The sequence below is a fragment of the Apium graveolens genome, chromosome 4 (assembly GCF_009905375.1).
Source record: "Apium graveolens cultivar Ventura chromosome 4, ASM990537v1, whole genome shotgun sequence".
NCBI classification, from domain to species: domain Eukaryota; kingdom Viridiplantae; phylum Streptophyta; class Magnoliopsida; order Apiales; family Apiaceae; genus Apium; species Apium graveolens.
In genome coordinates, this window is record NC_133650.1 from 77,628,387 (window position 1) to 77,634,476 (window position 6,090).

A 6,090-nucleotide genomic window follows, 5' to 3' on the forward strand; every position below is an offset into this window, starting at 1 on the left:
TCTATAGTTATTTTTCAAAACTGAGAAACGTTAGTTAGACATCGGTTTTCTATATAACCGATGACTTTGTTTTATAGACATCGGTTGTATTTTACAACCATTGTCGATGGTTAACTTAAAAAAATTAAAAAAAACACGCGGAAACTTTCCCCCCATTATTCCCCAAATATTCCCCCCTTAACCAAAAAAAACCTGTTTTCCCCCTAATTCCTTTTCTTCTCTCTTTCTCTCTCTCTCTCACTCTCACTCTCACTCTCTCTACTCTCTCTCTCTCTGAGCTCTCTCTGTTCTCTCTGGTTCTTTCGCTCTCTCTCTCTTCCATCTCTCCGCTTCTCTCCCTCTCTCTCTCTTCCATCTCTCTCTCACACACACAATATATCAGTTGATTGCAAGTATATAGGGTCTCAATTAAACCCCAAATTGAAGAACACCTTCAATTAATCAAATCCCATATACAAGAAACCCTAATTTCTGAAGAGGTTTGTTTGTTCAATTAGGTTTGTTTGTTCAATTAGGTTTAATTTGTCCGTCTCCCTTTCGTATGCCCACCAGAAATCCATCTCTCTCCACTTGTTTATTCAGGTACTAATTATACGAGTAATAACAATTACTCCAGGTCACATAGCCTTTTCAATGATTAGAGATACTGTCTAAATTATTTCCATTCCCGTAATTCATGTTTTCTTGGTTTAGTAAATAGCTTGGTGATAGCTTTCTTTAATATGAATATGAAAAATCTGTAATATTTTGGTGTATCTGTATCAAGGATACGAACCTTTTTGCTTTTCTCTCCTGTGTTTACCAATTGAGCATCTTCTTTAAGATTCTTGATGCCCGTTTGACATTTTATTAAAGTAGTTGAAACTCAAATGGAAGATCATTTTATCCGTTTGTATGTAGTAACAATTTTTTTTGCTTCACCAGGTGGCTTCTAGTATTATTAATGCACACGCTCAAATCTTTTAAACTAAAGATGGAGGCATTGATGTTATTGAAACATATATGTTTTGGAATGTTCATGAGCCTTCTCCTGGCAATGTACTTTACTTTTATCTCTATTTCTAGTAATTGGTTCTTTTACATTGTTTCCATTTTTTACTTTAAGATCTATAATATGTTTCTATTTAATTTCAGTACAATTTTGAGGGGAGATATGATCTAGTTAGGTTTCTAAAGAGAGTACAGAAAGCAGGCTTTATGCGAATCTTCGAGTCGGGCCTTATGTTTATGCCGAATGGAATTTTGGGTACTGTATATAGTTGTTTTAGATCTTATTTTGTTTATTCTGATGCATGTGTCGGTGAAAATTAAATTGTGAAGTTGTTTTAATGGGATGTATGTTTTTTTGTAAATTTGTTCAGAGGGTTTCCTGTTTGGCTGAAGTATGTTCCAGGCATTAGCTTCAGAACAGACAATGAGCCATTTAAGGTTATAATTTTGGATTTGAATTACTTCCATTTTTGCATATTTCTCGGTGTTATCGACTTAAGTAATTAACTTGTTACTTGAATGAAATGGCGGTGTTGCAGATGGCTATTGTTACAGTAGTTATTGTAACAATATAGCAAATGGCGAGTGGCTTAAGATATAAATCTCTTTCGCAATCCTCTCTTAGTTAAATATAGCATTTGCTTGCAGTCATTTTAAAATTTCACATTGTTCAAACTTTCTAGTAATTATACGACCATGTAGATAATAGTTGCATTTAGTTTCCCAGTCCCGTTGTTTGCTTGTTTACATTCTGTGTCTTAATTATGTTCCTCACTTCCTCCACTATTATCAGCCAGTTCGAAGGGGAACAAATGGTGGAGTGACAAAAGCAGGACTTATAGCTGCTGCTGCAGTAGGAAGCATCATTGGGCTGACTTTTATTCTGATGGGGTTTTTCACAACAAATTGTATGTTTGATAAATCCCTGAATCAGCTACTGGTGATACCCCTTTCTACTCTGGCAGGACTATCCGGAAGTGTTATTGATTCTTTGTTAGGAGCCACACTCCAATTTACTGGATTCTGCAGTGTTCGTAATAAGGTAAGTTCCATATATTGCTTCGCTACACTTTTATTTATATTTGTTTGTAATTGATAAGAAAGGCTCTACAAATCATAGAGAGATGTCTAGGCTGGAAGATGCTGTATCGCATATCTTTGTGGAAAATAATAAATTAGTTTTCCTTTTGTTCTCTTTTCGGTTATTGTTTTTTTGTACATATCCACTTGTTACTGCAATCTGCCTCTTCCCCTTAGAGTGGCATATAGATTAATGTTTTAATTATAAATGTACTAGATTGATTAGAGGTCACAGACAATGGTATTAGACTATCAGCATTCCTATTTTTATGTCGTTACTTGAAGGCCAAACCTTTATGTCGTGCGATACAGAGATAAATAATGGATTAAGCAATCAATTTATTGTTATAATATATAAGCAATCAATTTATTGTTATAATTTATAAGCAATCAATTTATTTTTATAATTTATAAGTAAAACTTAATCTTCCTCTGCATTCTGTACACAAGCTTTTGCAATTCTTAAACTTCAGTAACTAAAATTGCCTCTGGCTCTATTTCACGGGATCAGTGACAAAAAATTGTTTTCCCAAGTCGGATCTATGCTCTTTGTTTATCCTACAAGGCATACAAATGGGTGAAAACCAGGTGGATTTACCTTGGTAAATAGGCTTGTGCGAGATGCTTTAATTGCACGCCACTATATGTCCTTCACCCCTACTCTCTCACGGAGACCCAGGCAGAGAATAGTAGGAGTAGAAGCAGTAGTTGTAATAATAGCAGTAACCCAAAGGAGGTAAATAATAAACCGGATCTTTCTTCTCCAGATCTTTACGCAAAATTCATTAGTTTGTAGTGTACTGATTGTTTATCATATTTCAGGCTCATATATATTCTGCAAAAGGTGGAGACTGTGCAGCTTTTATCTCTAATTATGATTCAAAGTCTGCTGCAAGAGTATTGTTCAACGATAAACACTATATATAATCTGCAAGGTGGAAATCTGCAAGGGGATGACTTGAGTACTAGAAATAGAAATATGGTTGATTTTACATATTAGTTGTACTTTGTTTAGAATGATAAACATATTTGATATTAGTTGTACACATTGAGAATTTGTTGATCTTGAATTCAGTTGAGTAATAATATATATGTATTGGTTGAGTTTTGAGAATTAAATTTTTACAATATTGTGGTTAATACATTGTCTAATATTCGATGTTAATAAAGGGATATTAGCACATATAAACAAGGCAATAACATCAATTCAAAAATAAACACCTGATGTATATTTATCGTATTAACATCGGTTATTTAAAAGACAGTCGATGTATATTGTTCAAATTGACATCGGTTATTTAGAAAACAATTGATGTCTATTGTTCAAATTAACATCGGTTATTTGAATACAACCGATGTCTAATAGGTTATAGACATCGGTTTTTTATTTGTAATCGATGTTATTTTATAAATATTGCTTGTCTGTTATAGTTTTAAATAGGCCTAATCGTCCTAATATTATATTTCTGAACTTGACATTACACAATTATATAACATCAATATGAATTAGACATCAGAAATTTTCCAGAAACGATGTGTAATATTACATAGACATCGGTTTTTAACCGATGTCTATGAGAAAATACATTTAACATCAGTCGCGAAGACATCATACATTTTTTACATAGACATCGGTTTTTAACCGATGTCTAAGTGTTATTCCTAATGAACTAACAATGAGATTTACAGAAGGGGGGTTGAATGTAAATCTCAAAACTTTTTCAAGTTTTGAGCAGTTTCAAAGGCTATGTGTTTAAGATAAACAAGTGTATGAATTGCTTTAAGCTAATACTGACAGATATATATTCAAACACTAATGTAAAGAACACAACAGACCTTAAAAACTTTTCTGGTGGATTGTTGTTCCACCAGAGATGGTATTTCAGAAAATCTGTGATTCAAGAAGTTGATCACAGCTGCGTCCTAGTACAAACTAGATAATTTTTCTCTCAAGATTTTTCTACACAGCTCTGGAAAAATTCACCTCTAATTACTAGCTGCTACTTGGTTTATATATCACCAAGTTTACAAGTGAAGACAAAGATAAAAAGTACAATAATAAAATAAAATCTCCACTTGTTTCTTCTCCATTTTACTCCAGTGCATTGTTGACTATTGCCTCTTTATACTAGAGTAGAACGGCTGCTTTTTCTGATATTCCTGAAATAGGCTACCACATCTCAGTTGTCTCTGTCAACCCATGTGCCTCTGTTTGTAGGTACAACTACCACTTGTCAACTGCTATTTAACAGAACATCCGTTGAAGCCTTCATCCGTTGATGGCTTTATCCGTTAATGTGTTAGCAGTTGAAGCTCTATCCGTTGATGCACTCATCCGTTGAAGGATGTTATCCGTTGAAGCTTTAGAGACATCCGTTGAAGCTTTGTTTCTCATCCGTTGAAGGTCTTTAAGTTATCCGTTGACACCATTTCATTTATACAAAATTACAAGGCATGAAATACTTACAATTGGCCTTCCTATCTGCATATCCTCTAGTAGTCAACATGACTTATAATTTCCCTCAACATTTAAGAATTTATATCTCAAATTCAGAGACTGAAATGTGCTACAACACTAGACTTATTTCTAAGTAAAGCTACACCATCAACGGATAGCCAAAATGGTCTTATTCGTTGAGGCTGCAAACACTAGATTTCTACTTAAGTGTTTTGTTAAACATATCATCAAACTAATGCACATATATTCCTAACAATCTCCCCCTATTTATGTCTATAAGAATTGTAGACATAAATTCAAGGTTAACTTGATGATAACAAAACACTTAACAAATATATGAACTGAAACTAAGTAGAAATTCAAAAGTGCTGCAAAAGTGTATGTACTAGAAGGTAATTGAAGATTTACAGTATTTCCAAGGATGCTCCTCTAGCCTGAGCAAATCATCTTTTTCTTCTTTGATCCCTGGTTTTCTTTCCTAGCCCTTTGTCATTTTCCTCAATTTGGAGTTGGAGTTGTCTGAAGAATTCAGCTTCATCTTCATCACTGATATCCAACTTAGATTGCATTTCTTTGAGAGTTTCATTGCTGGCAATCTTGAGTTGGTCTTCAAGTCTGAAAAATCTTCTTACTCCTTTATCATCTCTGAATTCCATCAACCAATGAGGTGATTTGTGAATTGTAGTTCCCCTTTCTTGAATGAGTAAGGTTCTGGGCAAGGCATTGGGCTCCCTCCAAGTTTTCCTTATGTTGGCAATCTTGTTGAGAATTTCAGTCTTGGCAGTCCTGGTAAAGCCAGAATCCTTTTGTATGGCTGAAAAGACTCTGATCAAGGTAGAGTAGCCTTCATTCAGAATCCTGTAGAGAGGCCATGTTCTTTCCCCAGCTCCTTTGTATCTGAACACCAATCTCTCTAGTAGCTGTCTGTAAGCAGCAATTCCCCTTACATCCTCCAGCTCATCCAGATAGAGTTCAATGTCTGAAATTTCTTTTATGTCACAGATGTGAACATAATCATCTTTAGAAATGGGTGGCTTAGGGTTAGGTTTATGTTTTTGAGTGAATTTCTTAGAGTTTAGGGGAGGTGTAGATTTGGATTTTCTTTTCTGTTTCTTTGGTAGTGGAAGAGTGGTTAAAAAGGTAGGCAAATTGATGGTGTCCCAATCAATAGGTTCCTCTTTTGGGATGATTGGTTCACCATGGATGTTTATAGTGGGATCAGCAACAAAGGGTTCAGGTATGGAAGGTAGAGATTTAGTTTCTCAGTGTTGCCTTCACTCCTTCTATGTGCCTTGGCCTTTCTTCTGTTTCCCTTCTGCCATTCCTCTTTTTCCTCCATACTTTCACCAAATATACTCCCAAAAACCTCATCTAAGTTTGCAATCTTGTCTTCACCCCTGACTTCAATTCCTTTCTCATTTTCAACTAGACTTGACTTTAGCTTTTGTTCAAGCTTTGCTTGTGCTCTTTTGTCAGCCTTGAGTTTTTCAGCTTCTTTCTTCAACCTTTTGGTTTCTTCCCTCTTGGCTATTGAGAATTTGGGATGTCCTTGCATCACACAT